This window comes from Trachurus japonicus, chromosome 14 (genome assembly GCF_045865225.1).
Source record: "Trachurus japonicus isolate A0001 chromosome 14, Traja_1.0".
In the NCBI taxonomy this organism is placed as follows: Eukaryota; Metazoa; Chordata; class Actinopteri; order Carangiformes; family Carangidae; genus Trachurus; species Trachurus japonicus.
The window spans coordinates 2,772,158-2,788,383 of NC_140920.1; the positions used below are offsets into that span (position 1 = coordinate 2,772,158).

The 16,226-nt window shown below is 40.2% G+C and overlaps 1 protein-coding gene and 1 long non-coding RNA gene across 2 annotated transcripts in view; both read right to left on the reverse strand.

Moving 5' to 3' along the window:
* The window catches only part of LOC146974014 (uncharacterized), a 189,253-nt gene that overhangs the window by 130,807 nt on the left and 42,220 nt on the right, over window positions 1-16,226 (reverse strand). The window lies entirely within an intron of this gene.
* The window catches only part of unc119a2 (unc-119 lipid binding chaperone a2), a 32,510-nt gene that overhangs the window by 4,759 nt on the left and 11,525 nt on the right, over window positions 1-16,226 (reverse strand). The window lies entirely within an intron of this gene.

The following is a 16,226-nucleotide window of genomic DNA, read 5'->3' on the forward strand; positions in this document are numbered from 1 at the left end:
AACACAACGTTACCAGACAGAGTTGTTTTAGAGGGAAATTCATGCAAAACCACTGATGCGCGTTGCCTTCAGGGACAGTTTTTCATTAACAGTCTCTGTATTTACCTCTAAAACAACTCTGTCTGGTAACGTTGTGTTATTATCTCATAGCGTGGTGAATGTGCAGCTCACAACTTGTCCACCAGAGCGTTGTGGAGTTGTTGGATTGTGTATTTGATGAGGGAAAGTCCGGAAATACAGCACGCCGTGCAGAGCTCATGTCTCTGCCCAGCCGATCTCAAAATAGCTTGCACCGACAATTAAAGGTAACGAACCTACTGGGATTAAGGCAATAGGCAAATTTGACAAAAATGTTGAAATATCCCTTTAAATAAATCAATTTGTAACTTGTATGCACAGTGCACCTTGGCACCTACCTATTGTTTTAATGTGTTGTTGGCTACAGTAATTCTTCTATGGGGATAAATAAAGTATCTTATGGACTAAGCTCCCTATATGACCATTTTAGCAAGAAGCTGTGTTAAACGTTTCCTCACACACACACACACACACACACACACACACACACACACACACACACAGCCAGTTAGAGAGAGAAGAAGTGAGTTATTTTGGTTCCTCTAATCCTTCCTGCCCTCACCAGGCTGCAGTGTCACCGCTTATTAGCGTCGTCGCCGCAGCAACGGAGCAGCAGACACTTCCTGTTCCTGTCTGAGCCAATGAGGAGGAGGAGGAGGAGGAGGAGGAGGAGGGGGAGGAGGAGGAGGAGGAGGAGGAGAGGAGAGGAGGAAGAGGAGGAGGAGAGGAGGGGGAGGAGGAGAGGGAGGAGGAGAGGAGGAGGAGAGGAAGAGGAGAAGAAGAGGAAGAGAGGAGAGGAGGAAGAGAGGAGAGGAGGAGGAGGAGGAGAGGAGGAGGAGGAAGAGAGGAGGAAGAGAGGAGGAAGAGGAGGAAGAGGAAGAAGAGGAGAGGAGAGGAGGAGGGGGAAGAGAAGAGGAGGAGGAAGAGAAGAGGAGGAGGAGAGGAGGAGGAAGAGGAGGAGGAAAAGAGGATGAGGAGAGGAGGAGGAAGAGGAGGAGAAAGAGGAGAGGAAGAGGAGGAGGAGAGAAGAGGAGGAGGAAGAGGAGAGGAGGAGGAGGAAGAGAGGAAGAGGAGGAAGAGGGAGAGGAGGAAGAGGAGGAGGAGGGAGGAGGAGGAAGAGAAGAGGAGGAGGAAGAGGAGGAGAGGAGAGAAGGAGGAGGAGGAAGAGGAGGAAGAAGAGGAAGAGGAGGAGAGGAGGAAGAAGAGGAGGGGGAGGAGGAGAGGAGGAGGAAGAGGAGGAGGAGGAGGAGGAGGAGAGGAGGAAGAGAGGAGGAGGAGGAAGAGGAGGAGATAAGGAGAGGAGAGGAGGAGGAAGAGGAGGGGGAGAGGAGGAAGAAGAGGAGGAGAAGGGGGGAAGAGGAGGAGAGGAGGGGGAAGAGGACAGGAAGAGAGGAGGAGGAAGAAGAGGAGGAGGAAAAGAGGAAGAGAGGAGGAGGAGGAAGAAGAGGAGGATGAGGAGAGGAGAAGGAGAGGAGGAGGAGGAGGGAGAGGAGGGGGGGGAAGAGAGGAAGAGAAAGAGGAAGAGGGGGAGGAGAGGAGGGGAAGAGGAGGAGGAAGAGGAGGAGAGGAGGAAGAGGAGGAGGAGAGGAGGAGGAAGAAGAGAGGAGGAGGAGAGGAGGAGGAGGAAAAGAGGAGAGGAAGAGAGGAGGAGGAAGAAGAGAGGAGGAGGAGAGGAGGAGGAGGAAAAGAGGAGAGGAAGAGAGGAGGAGTAGGAGGAGGAGAGGAGGAGGAAAAGAGGAGGAGGAAGAGGAGGAGGAAGAGGAGGAGAGGAGGAGGGGGGAGGAAAAGGATGAGGAGGAAGAGGAGGAGGAGGAAGAGGAGGAGGGAGAGGATGAGAGGAGGAGGAAGAGGAGAGGAGGAGAAGAGGAAGAGGAAGAGAGGAGGTGGTGTACTCCAAATCAAATCAAATCAAAAAAACTTTATTTGTCCCACCAGTTAAGACAGCTGCCATGTAAAACATCCATACAATATATAATATACAATAGCCTACAGCAGTAACAAAGGCAAATGAATCCAAGAGAGGAGAGAGAAAGAAAGTGCGGGGTGCAAAAAATAAATACAGTAAAATACTTATGATACAAATTCAAATAAAAACATACTAAAAAACATGCACACACACACACGCTCAGACCTAAAACTGCAGCAGCGGCCCAGGTTCAAACGACCCCTGACCCCTTCTCTTCCCCTCCTTCCTTCCTTCTGTCTCTTCCTTGTCTTTCTCTCATTGCTGCTATAATGAAGGTAAAATAAGGTAAAACGTTGATGCTAATGATGAAAACCACCTCGCCAGATGTTCTCCACTGCATTTCCACTTCTACAGCCGGTCCAGATGTTCCCACCGCTCCCAGCTGTGTGTCTGTTTGACTGTTTTTCATATTTCTTTTTTTTTTAAGTATATTTTTGGGGCTCTGTTTTGCCTTTAATGTACAGGAGAGTCCAGAGAGAGACAGGAAACACATGGGGCGGCTGCTCTACCAACTGAGCTAAACACCGCCCCCCGTTTTTCATATTTCTACAGTAAATGTGATGTTCTATGTTAAAACTAATTGTGTTGGACCTATTCTGGAGAATTTGAAACTGTTATCACACTTTTTTTTCTTTTTTAACCAGGCCTACTGTACTGCTTCTCTCGTCTTTTACTGACTTCTCTTTCTTTTTTACGGCCGTCTCGTGTTTTTAGTAATGTTGGGTTTTTAAAATGCCGCTTATTAACCCTAACCCTAACCCCTTTCTCTTAGCGTCACATCCTGCTTTGAGTCTGACCAATCAGCACAGAGTAAATCTCGGCGTGATGCATTACTTGGATGATACCGCGGATGTTAGTGAAGTTAGTCTCTTCGCCTCAAAGTAAATATTGGACTCATCTGTCACAAGACACATCTCTTCTGAACAGTTTGACACGAAAATGGCAATTTTTAGACGAACAATTCAGGAGAAAATTAACTTAGTTCCAGACCTGTCTCTGTCTCAACAACGCACTCTCGCAAGATTTGGCTCAGATCTCCTAGGCAACGTCAAACAAACGTTCGTGAATGCCTGCGCTAATTACAGTATTTTAATCATTTTCGTCACTGTTAGTTGTGTAAATGTTTAATGTTATCATTAGAAAATATAAATAGCTCACTTCCGTCTACCTACAACTTTTATAAATCCTCACGACCAATCACGATGTGCCACGTCATCGCCGGTCGCGGGCCTGGACAGATCTGGCAGCCCGGACACATTTGGTACCTACACCGACCCTCTACGGTTGTGGAGCATGCACACATACATTGTCCAGCTTCGGTCCGACTAAGGTGTATACATGACGGAGAAAATCGAATTCCAATCGCATTATCTGGGTGTCTTATTCGGAGTTCTCCAAATCCGATTTCAGTCGGACTAAGGTGTTTACCTGCACTTCAGTTGTCCAGTTATAGTCGGATTAAGGCAATAATTCGTTTTTTTTTCAATTTTATGTAAACGTACTGACTGATGTAGCCTGAGCGTCACAACTCGCCATCGACCGTTATCGGTTCATAAACTGCCACATTGCTCCTGATGAATCAGATGATCTCTAATGGCACTGCAAAAACCCCAAATCTTACCAAGAATATTTGTCTTATTTCTAGTCAAAATGTCATTTCTAGTAAAAACAAATCTCATTCTACTTAAAATAAGACACATCACATTAAAAGTAGCTTGTTTTTAGACACTTTTTACTTCTTTCAAGCAGATTTTCACTTGGAATAAGTAGAAAAATCCGATAGTGGAGCAAGTTTTTCTTTCTTATTACAAGCACAAAAATCTTGCTTTCACTGGCAGATTTTTCTACTTATTTCAAGTGAAAATTTCTTTGAAACAAATGAAAATGATCTAAAAACAAGTTCATTTTTAGGTGATGAGTCTTATTTTAAGTGAAAAGAATTTAGTTTTGACTAGAAATGAGACATTTGGACAAGAAATAAGATAAATATTCTTGGAAAGATTTTGAGTTTTTGCAGTGCACACATATTTTGACCAACTAATATCATAACAATGTCTCTCAGTCAGCTCTATAATGAAACGGTTCGATAGCAGCAAAACATTTTAGAGTCGAGCACCTTCTCTAATGTTTATAGTCACTTCTGTTTTCTGCTTCCTGGATAGTGTTCATTTGTTTTCTAACGTTCAACTTCCCCCCGGAGGGATCGACGCTCGACGCTCACAACATCCCCATTATTCCCCAGCATGTTGTTGTTGTTGTTGTTGGTTTTTTGTTTTCATGTTTGTGTATTGACGGTGGAAGAAGCAAAGAGCCAAATGCCCTGAAGTCACAGTCTGGTGTCGGCTTCGTTCACCGTCACCAGCCGAGTGTCGCTGACAGCGCTGATCTGAGTCCTTCTGACCCCGATGCCTTTGCTCCTCTGTCAGTCTGGATGCTCTTCTACTTCTCCTCAACACACACACACACACACACACACACACACACACACACACACACACACACACACACACACACACAGCTCTGAATACGTCGCTCAGTTTACTGCGAGTCAGAGCAACACCTGAAGATGAACACTGCAAAAGCTCAAAATCTTACCAAGAATATTTCTCTTATTTCTAGTCAAAACAAATCTCATTCTACTTAAAATAAGACTCATAACATTTAAAAAGTAGCTTGTTTTTAGACACTTTTTACTTCTTTCAAGCAGATTTTCACTTGAAATAAGTAGAATAATCTGATAGTGGATCAAGTTTTTCTTTCTTATTACAAGCACAAAAAACTTTTTCTAGGTTTTTCTACTTATTTCAAGTGAAAATTTGTTTGGAACAAGTGAAATTATCTAAAAACAAGTTAATTTTTAGGTGATGAATCTTATTTTAAGTGAAAAGAGGTTAGTTTTGACTAGAAATGAGACATTTTGACAAGAAATACGACAAATATTCTTGCAAAGATTTTGAGTTTTTGCAGTGAAGACGACTCTGCAGCACACACACACACATAGACAAGACATACAGTATAGGGGTGGGAGAAAAAAATCGATTCACATAAGTATCGCAATATTTTTTTAAATTTTAAATATTGTGCAATGTGCATTTGTTCGCCTTTTTTTTTACATACAGAGAGTCCAGGTTTTGAAAAGGGTTCAAGTTCACTTTATAATGGAGTATGTTAATTTATAGGCTCCTACTGTACAGTGTTTGTGTGCAGATAAATGTTAAAATGTAGCAGTTTACCTCCGTCTATATCTCATTTTGTCAGAAAGGTTTCAGAAGCCTGTTTTTTCTATACTCTTTTATTTTTGTCTCTTTTATGCAGTCTAGGCTTTTGAAAAGAGAGTAAACATATATATTGCTGCTGAATAAATCTTAAAGGGATAGTAGCATTTTTTTAAAGTGGGGTTGTATGATCTACAAATATCCCCTAAGTACTTTAATTGCAGTAGAAGACTCTCTGCACTCCTCCCGTTAGCAACGCCAGCCCATAATAGCCCTGCCCAGAGATTTACAACATACAGTGTTGTGAATGGACCCAAAGAAACGGCCTATTTTCACGGCCTAAAAGAGGTTTTACCTGAAAAAAAAATACAGTTCCATTGTTCGCGATAATATTATTTTTTCCAGCCCCTCAAAGTGCAGGAAAAACACAGTTTTCATTTGGAGCTAACCAACTGCTGATCGGCGGGCGCTAACCCTGGGCGGAGGGATACGTGAGTTGGTTAGGTCCAGTGGCGGCTGGTCAATAGAGGGCGCTCGGGCGCCGCCCCCCCTGATGAAAAGCGATTTTTAATTTTTTCCAAAATAATAATTAAAAATTAATATTTTTTTCTTATTGTACCTGTGAATGTGATAGGAATTCTTAAAATCGAGCTGTATATAAAATAAAACCATTATTTAGAGGCTAATTTGCCTACAGGTTCATTACTGTCTCTGTTATATCTATCGCTCTGTGTCTGGGGCGCTGGAGAAGTCGCCCCAGCAGTGTACCGGCTCAGCCAATCAGTGACTGTTGCTAAGTAAAAAATATACGGAGCAACAGGTAATTTAGCCAATCAGCGTCGTCGGATTTTATGCCTTTGGGGCGCAGAAAATATCGCCCCAAACCAAACATTTTGGTCTCCCGTGGCAACCAGAAATCGAGGGGGAAATGAACCGAGGAGCTGTCCTCGGTACCAGGATGGCTACGGAGTTTTCATCAGTTTCAAATTCTGTTTCCCGTATAATTTACTTTTTTTTTAAAACAGTGAGGACAGATACCACACGGACTGTTACTGGAGTTAGAGACCTATTTATCTGAACGGATTACAAAACATGAACTCTCAAGGGACACATGAACGGTGCTGTCAGCTAACGTTAGCCAAGCTAGGCAGAAGTCAGGACTAGCAGCAGAGCTTCACAGCTGGATGAAAAACACAGTTTCACGGTGAGAAAATACAACCAACAGGTGGATAAAACTCTGTGGGCCGGTGGCGGGAGGCTGTTATGATGTGACAGGAGGCCGCGTAGTGTGTGAGAGGAGCACCGGAGGACCGGAGCACCGTTAACCGGCACGTCAGAGACGGCTCTCTCTTGATGCTCGGAGACAACTTCTGGACTACATGCTGTTGGTTCGTCCGCGGTGCGTTCACAGCTCGTCCCAGAGCGTTTTTATTAGTTCATCCAGCTTCTGGGACACTGGACTGGACACTGTTATTCCTGAGTGACACCAGGGGAAACTCATCACCCAGGCTGTGACAGGACGTCTGTGATGCGGAGCATCAGGCTGCAGCACTGTTCAATATGTTTACAGGTGTGACACAGTTAGACTCGTCATCAAACCTGATAATGCAGCAGTTAAGTTAACATCTCACATCAGCTAGGTCAGACCAAACTTAATCACGTTATGTTCCTCCTATAGTGTTCCTGTCACACTTTGTCTATAGTTAACATTAATCACTGTTGTAGGTTACATCATACACATGCCTTTTAATAACCATATTTTTGTATTAAGAGTATTTGCTAATATATTTCACGTCCACTGTGTGCCACCAGTGAAAGACTACTGTTTGTTCATTGTCATTATCTGTCAAACTGCTGATTTATGAAGGCAAATAAATAATTAATGTTTATCCCTAAAAATGGGTTTGGGGTTCTTTTATCAAGATGGTCACCAAAAACTTCAGGGACAAACAGCCCCACCTAGAATATTTTTCACCAGCCGCCACTGGTTAGGTCCAAATAAAAACTGTGTTTTTCCTGCACTTTGAAGGGCTGGAAAAAATTATATTATCGCGAACAATGGAACTGTATTTTTTTTTCAGGTAAAACCTCTTTTAGGCCGTGAAAATAGGCCGTTTCTTTGGGTCCATTCACAACACTGTATGTTGTAAATCTCTGGGCAGGGCTATTATGGGCTGGCGTTGCTAACGGGAGGAGTGCAGAGAGTCTTCTACTGCAATTAAAGTACTTAGGGGCTATTTGTAGATCATACAACCCCACTTTAAAAAAAAATATGCTACTATCCCTTTAAAAACTGACTTTTGGGGGAAATATGGTTCCTGGAATAGTCTGTAGACAGTCATAATCATTCAACTGTTTCACTGGTGTTAGTAAAAATGCAGACTAAAAATCAAGAAAATCTGCAATATTGTAGAATCGCAAGTTAAATCGAATCGACATCCAAAAAATCGTAGAAGAATCGAATCAGGAGAAAGGCGTATCGTCCCACAGCCCTACAAGACAAACAGACAAACAACCCTCAGCAGCCGCATCGTTTTAATTAATACCACACAATATCTGGAGCCTGCAAGTAATAAACAGTTGTGTATACTGTAGATGTGTGTGTGTTTGGTTGTGTGTGTGTGTGTCTGTGTGTGTGTAACATACTGAACCACAGCTGGTGTTGTCCTCATCCTTCCTCTAACCTCCTGCTAATTGTTACTTTTGAGCCTCCTAATGAAGTCCCACGAGTCTGAATTTAGTTTGAATAAGAGACAATGAGTTTGTTTTGTTATGTGCATGTATGTACAGTATGTGTGTGTCTGTGTGTGTGCAGTCAAGTCACACACACAGACACACACAGACACACACTTGGGACATGTTCTGTCTGGAGGTGTTTTACTATCGCGGCTCAGAACGAGAGCTGACAGTGATGAACTGGCTTCTAGCAGCAACTTATCCTCAGCTGGCTCAGTGTCTGTCTGTCGTTGTGTTTCTGTGTGTGTGTGTGTGTGTGTGTGTGTGTGTGTGTGTGTGTGTGTGTGTGTGTGTGTGTGTGCGTGTGCATGTCTGTCTATTTTTCTGGTTTTAAAAACAAAGTCATTGGGGGTCGTCGGGGGCAATGCAGTGAAGTGTCTGGTCACCGCGGTCGAAGCTGAATTATGCAACACATCATCATGTAAGTGGACTATGAACAGTCAGAGCTGCTGTAAACAGGAAGCTCGTCTACGATATGAACCACTTCTTCATGACTCGACTAATACTGTATTTCACATGGATAACGTATAATTTACTGTCATACGCTATGTTTTATTTAATTATGGTCATGTTTCGGTGGCTTTCTGCACTTATAAATGAAAACAATGGTTAATGTAAGTATTACATCCGTGTCTTGCCTCACTCCCGAGTCCATGACCAGCAGATAGACACCATCCTTTCGACTGTGCGTGCAGTAACAAGGGAGATACGGGCAGAGCTGGCGCACCGCTAATTAGCTTAGCTCAAACACTGGAAGTGTATGGGTAGTGTTAGCCTGCCTCCACCTAAAGTCATCAGAGAAACTCTTCAGCAACTCTAAAGGGAAACCGGTGGCCGATCTTGGTCTCAGAGCTGACAAAACTCTCCGGTAAGGCATCTTGAGCGGTCAAATGCCGCTAACGGGACGAGATCGGTCAAAACGGAGGGTTCAAGCAAAGACGGTTTATTTTGGTTCAAGCTAGCTACATCGAGGGTAGGTTAGCTTCCTATTTCAAAGTAAAAGCACAAATTCTATCGTCATGGTTTTCTGTATGTAAAGAGCAACGGGTGTTTTATTTTGTGAAAGTAACCGGAAGTGCGTTGGTCACAACGGCTAGCTTGAGTAGCGCCGAATTCGTCCCAACAAAATTGTAAACAGCTGGTATTTAGACAAATGGACGACACACTGCTGATCTAAACGGCTACTTTCTCGCCTAAACATGTTTGAAATGTGGATAAAGTGATATATTTACAGAGTTTAGAGCTAAAATGAAACCAGCTTCTGACTGCTGCTTTCAGCTCGGGTAGGAGGCAGGCTAACACTACCCATACACTTCCAGTGTTTGAGCTAAGCTAATTACGGGCGATACGGCTCTATCTCCCTTGTTACTGCACGCACAGTCGAAAGGATGATGTCTTTCTGCTGGTCATGGACTCGGGAGTGAGGCAAGACACGAAAAAAAAATGTTGGCGTATCACTTAAAGACATATCTGTGACATGCTTTGGTCAAAATAACCCAAGGATCAAACATCACAGCTCTTTTCATCCTCTCAAAACAGCCCTGTTCAGAACGGCTGGTTTCAGTGCCTTTCCCTTTAACTGCAAATGAGCCACTGCTTGCCCCGCCCCCTTCTACTGGTACCTGGTAGGGTTGGGATTATGCAAATCTGAGTCCTAGTTACATCACTGGAAGACAACTGAGGGAACAGCTGGTAAAACCACATGGATTTCAACCTAGGGAGCCTAAACATTACAGATTGTTTTGGTCAATTCTCACATTTTAGGGGCCGGAAGGCAAAACAAACACCCAAATATATGTTATAGAGCCTTTAAAAAGTGATATTTCCATAATACGACCCCTTTAAAGTTTCTCAGACATTCATCAGACAATAAATACAAAGTTCCCAGTGAGCTGCTGCTGTGCAAGAACTCAACTCAACGCTCCTCTGTTTTATGAAGTTATGGGTTGTCAAAGTATTCGCTCCTACAGCTGTAACAGAGCTATATTAAGTTTCTGCTGACGCTAGCTGAACATTTCCTTCTCTTCAACTCATCAGGCTGTTTTTCAGCAACTTGTATTTTGGAGCCTGATATCAGGTTGTGGTTGCTCGAGACGATGATGGAAGAGCAAATGTCAACTTTTGACTTCTTTATTAAAATAAATAACATGATTGTTTGGTCGCTTTGTGAAGAAGATGCAGAAAAGGCCCCAATGTTACTAAGAGCACTGCAAAAACTCAAGATCTTTCTAAGAATATGTCAAAATGTCTAATTTCTAGTCAAAACTAAACTCTTTTCACTTAAAATAAGACTCGTCACCTAAAAATGAACTTGTTTTTAGATCATTTTCTATTGTTTCAAACAAATTTTCACTTGAAATAAGTAGAAAAATCTGCCAGTGAAAGCAAGTTTTTCGTGCTTGTAATAATAAAGAAAAACTTGCCCCACTATCATATTTATTTTTATTCCAAGTGAAAATATGCTTGAAAGAAGTAAAAAAGTGTCTAAAAACAAGCTACTTTTTAATATGATGAGTCTTATTTTAAGTATAATGAGATTTGTTTTGACTAGAAATGACATTTTGACAAGAAATAAGACAAATATTCTTGGTAAGATATTTGAGTTTTTGCAGTGTACTAAGTCTATCTATCTATCTATCTATCTATCTATCTATCTATCTATCTATCTATCTATCTATCTATCTATCTATCTATCTATCTATCTATTTGGTCTGTGTTGTCTCTGCAGATGTGGCAGAAATCTCTCTTTCTTTCAATTTCAATCCAGTTTATTTTATTTAAAAGTGAAAGTGTGCAGCTCAAACATAAATGTCACCATTTGATGTACCGACCGTACCAAACTATACAGCTGCAAGCTAATTCACAGTCAGACCAGGTCAGTCCCACAGTTCAACACACACATACTGCATCACATGACCCAGATTCGGCAAAAAATAAACATTTCTGAGCCTGTTTTAGTTCTTCACCCAGATACAGTACTGATGGTGGGACAGAGCAGATCGTAGGAGCGTATGAGGGTTTAAGGTCATGAAACCATATTAAAGGCTTATAAACACAAGGTGCTCGCTGGCAAAAAATTATAGCTGACACTGATAATGGGATCTGGTTGAGCTGCAGATTGATGATGATGATGATGATGGTGGGTCCATCATCCTCACTAGAAGTTTCCACAGCTACAGGTCTGTTAGGTCTGTTGTCATGAATGAATGAATGCTATAGTTTGAAATGATAATAGCTCATTATCATAACTTTTCTTTTGTTTTAAATATTACAAAGCACCACAAACAAACTTGTAATTTACAAGTTTGAACTATTTTTAGGTCAGTATGGCATTAAAGTAGCAGCTCATTTTCATTTTCCAGCCATATTTTATAGTTCTCTGATGTAAAAAAGCATTTCCTGAGGAGATGTCATCCCTTCATGACGTACTCTGCTTTAAATTTGAGAAAAACTGACTAATTGTAGAAGAAAACATTCTGATTCACAGGGATACACTGCAAAAACTCAAATATCTTACAAAGAGTATTTGTCTTATTTCTAGTCAAAATGTCATTTCTAGTCAAAACAAATCTCATTCTACTTAAAATAAGACTCATCACATTAAAAGTAGCTTGTTTTTAGACACTTTTTACTCCTTTCAAGCATATTTTCACTTGGAAAAAGTAGACAAATCTGATAGTGGAACAAGTTTCTACTTATTTCAAGTGAAAATTTGTTTGGAACACGTGAAAATGATCTAAAAACAAGTTAATTTTTTGGTGATGAGTCTTATTTTAAGTGGAAAGAGATTAGTTTTGACTTGAAATTAGATATTTTGACAAGAAATAAGACAAATATCGAGTTTTTGCAGTGTATAGATCTGAGTCAAAGTGTAAAATGTTCACTATCAATATATATTATAAACCGATACAGTGACAAATAATGTCCTATACTTACAACCTGAAGGACGTCTCTTTGTATTTCTCTACCATTTACTCTTACTGTACATGGACTGTTCGTGTGGTCATGGTCGGTCATGTGACTTGGGGACAGAGGCGAGTGTGGGACGTAGACGTTTTTAACCAGTAATCCTCTGAGATTAACACGGATCGACGTGAACAAGTGATTCCTTAAAAAAAAAAAAAAGTTTCAGGTGCTCAGGACAAACAAACACATGTTCAGATGTATTAAATCTTTAGGCAGAACTGACCACAGCAAAGACAAGTCAGTCATTTCTATAGCAGCAGAGCTCCTGTCACAGCTGTTAGAGCCATTTGCACATTATAGACAAAGTGTTAAATAGGATTTTGCTGTATTTGATTTGATTTGTATTTTAAGATAATAAGCAGTACCATTGAATATTGCAGAGTGCTTATACTGTAATAACGTGACATGTACAGTATGTATTTTGTTAATTCATTGAAGCTAAGGAGCCGAGAGAGCACACAACCGTGTTTGTACAGGACAGGACTATAGTTTTTGTCACTTTGCTGCACAGTGCATAAAGAAAAGTTTTTGGTAACCCTTTAATTTACAGGCTGCTAGTGCTAATTACGTGATAATGTCAAGAAATAGCCCAGAAATAACAATTTAATTGCATCATAATGTCTACAAATAGCTACTGCAGCCTAGAAATAACGGTCAATTTCATAGTAATGTCGAGAAATATGGTCAAGAAATAACGATTGATTGCATGGAAATAGCCCATAAATATCGGACATGGAGGAGAAAGATTCTGGCCTTTCCCCAAAAAATGAAAAACATGACATTACTATTAAATACACTGCAAAAACTCAAAATCTTTCCAAGAATATTTGTCTTATTTCTTGTAAAAATGTTTCATTTCTCTTTTCACTTAAAATAAGACTCATCACCTAAAAATTAACTTGTTTTTAGATCATTTTCACTTGTTTCAAACTAATTTTCACTTGAAATAAGTAGAAAAATCTGCCAGTGAAAGCAAGTTTTTTTTGTGTGCTTGTAATAAGGAAGAAAAACTTGCTCCACTGTCAGATTTTTCTACTTATTTCAAGTGAAAATCTGCTTGAAAGAAGTAAAAAAGTGTCTAAAAACAAGCTACAGTACTTTTTAATGTGATGGGTCTTATTTTAAGTAGAATGAGATTTGTTTTGACTAGAAATTACATTTTGACTAGAAATAAGACAAATATTCTTGGTAAGATTTTGAGTTTTTGCAGTGTAGACTGTTATTTATTGGCTATTTCTTGACATTACGTAATTATAACGTAATTAAAGGGTTAGCGAGTTTTTCAGTGAACGAAGAACACGTTTTATTTTGAAGCACTCGTCAGCTACATTGCTTTGCCTTGTGCTCTACTGCTTGAGTTTCTCTGAAAGCTGTGGAGCGTTTTGCTTTGCTGAGCATCTCATGTCACTCTGAACTATTCTGCGATGCCACGATATTAATAATAAATAAATACATTTCCAAGAAACGTTTTCGTGCATCACTAAGTCTGTTAGTCATGTTTTCTTCTCCTTTAGTTCAACTACAGGATGTTGTGAAGTATAAAATCTGTCACAGGACACTCTTCATCATTTCCCATCAGCCCCCAGATGTTTTCAGTGATTCAACTGGCACATTTCACCATGTCTGTTAATAGCAAATATGCAAAAACGTAGAGATTAAGAATCTTATTAACGTGCAAACAACGAACAAACAGGAGGAAACAGTAACAGTAAGTAAGAGCTTTATGGGAACATGTTCCTGTATGAAGAATCATTCTGTGGAGCTTCGTGCCGTCATTAACACCCACGACTCTCAGGTTGTTTCAGCAGTAGGTTGTTGTGTTTTTTTTTGCCAGCAGCAGCATGATCGACTCCATTCATCCCACGTGAGCAATCAGAGCTGTGAGAGCTTCACAAGAGGACAAACACAGCTGATTTCCTATCACTGCTTCTAGACGAGGGTCCTCAAACTCACACACACACACACACACACACACACACACACACACACACACACACACACACAGTACAGTATAAATCAATACTATTGGATCACATGAATAAGCTAGTGCAAAAAGCCAGAAGGGAAAATATCCATTTAGTCATTATACTGAATGTTTTAAAATGATACTGAAGAATATTTGCATCACAAATCAAGAGAACCATATGAGATAAACTGTGTAACACATCAACTCATTCTCACATTTTCAGATTCATTCAGAAAATGACAATTTGAGTCGCAAATAAAGAATATATGATGTGTTTATCACAGATCACAGACATCCATGTGTCTTAACTGGTGGACATACACTGCAAAAACTCAAAATCTTACCAAGAATATTTCTCTTATTTTTAGTCAAAACAAATCTCATTCTACTTAAAATAAGACTCATCACATAAAAAGCAGCTTGTTTCTAAGACATTTTTACTTCTTTCAAGCAGATTTTCACTTGAAATAAGAATAAAAATCTGACAGTGAAAGCAAGTTTTTCTTTCTTATTACAAGCACAAAAATCTTGCTTTCACTGGCAGATTTTTCTACTTATTTCAAGTGAAAATTAGTTTGAAGCAAGTGAAAATGATCTAAAAACAAGTTAATTTTTAGGCGATGAGTCTTATTTTAAGTGGAAAGAGATTAGTTTTGACTAGAAATGAGACATTTTTGACAAAAAATAAGACAAATATTCTTGGAAAGATTCTGAGTTTTTGCAGTGTAGGCCCACATTTAAGATTAAGATATGCTTTATTGATCCCAGGCTGAATCATAGATTTGTTTTCAATTTTAAAACTTCTTGCAGGATATTGTCTGCGTGTGTCAATTTGAATATTTCAATAGGATTAAAGGGATACGCCAACATTTTTTTGTCCATGTCTTGCCTCACTCCCGAGTCCATGACCAGCAGATAGACACCATCCTTTCCACTGTGCGTGCAGTAACAAGGGAGATACGGGCAGAGATGGCGCACCGCTAATTAGCTTAGCTCAGACACTGGAAGTGCATAGGTAGTGTTAGCCTGCCTCCACCTAAAGTCATCAGAGACACTCTTCAGCAACTCTAAACGGTCCGGTGTGCTTGTTGTGACTTGCGTTATGTTACTACGTTATCTATTTTTAGACTAATATTAGCAGGTCATGTAATTTTCCGAACACGAAACTAGACCGCAGGGTGCATGCACGAAGAAAAAATGTTGCCGTATCCCTTTAACTCGTTGTCGATATAGAAAAGTGGCCACAGTAGCATGTGGGATGGCAGTCGGTCAGTCAGTCCACTACAAATGTCAAAATAACGACTGGATGTATTGTTAAACTCAGCTGTACAGTCCTGTCTAAATGAACACACTGCAAAAACTCAAAATCTTACCAAGAATATTTGTCTTATTTCTAGTCAAAACAAATCTCATTCTACTTAAAATGAGACTCATCACATTAAAAAGTAGCTTGTTTTTAGACACTTTTTACTTCTTTCAAGCAGATTTTCACTTGAAATAAGTAGAAAAATCTGATAGTGGAGCAAGTTTTTCTTCCTTACAAGCACAAAAAACTTGCTTTTACTGGCAGATTTTTCTACTTATTTCAAGTGAAAATGTGTTTGAAACAAGTGAAAATGATCTAAAAACAAGTTAATTTTTAGGTGATGAGTCTTATTTTATGTGATAAGAGTTTAGACTAGAAATGAGACATTTTGACAAGAAATAAGACAAATATTCTTGGAAAGATTTTGAGTTTTTGCAGTGTGCATGTCGATACTAAACATCATCCAGATCAATGTAAATGAATAAAACAGTAAACTATATGAATCATTAAATGAGTGAGTTTACTATATTTAAGCATTAGATGACATACAAACTGCACTTTGATATATAGACGTCGCCACAGTGCGGTGTGGTGTATTATATTTAGTAACCTTTGTTTCCAATTATAAATATTCTTGTTTTTTCGACTGTAAAACATGTTTAAAATGAATTTCCTCCTCTGAGCCGTGTGTGAACTGTGTGACTGAGTTTGGCATGATGGTTGTGGTGTAAGAGGAGGGTGACGCATCTCGCCTCGGCCTGAGCACCGACCTGAATTTGTCTCTCGATGACCACAGCGTCATGGCAACAGCTAGTGCCATGGCAGGAAAAAACTGAGAGAGAGAGAGATGCTTTTTACAACGAGGAGCAGAGGACGAGGTTTAGTGATTCAGTAGAGGAGGAGGAGACGCAGACAGAGATGGACAGAGTACTCCACCCCAGTACTTGAGTAAGAGTACAAATACTACTGGTCAAAATTTACTCCGTTACAAGT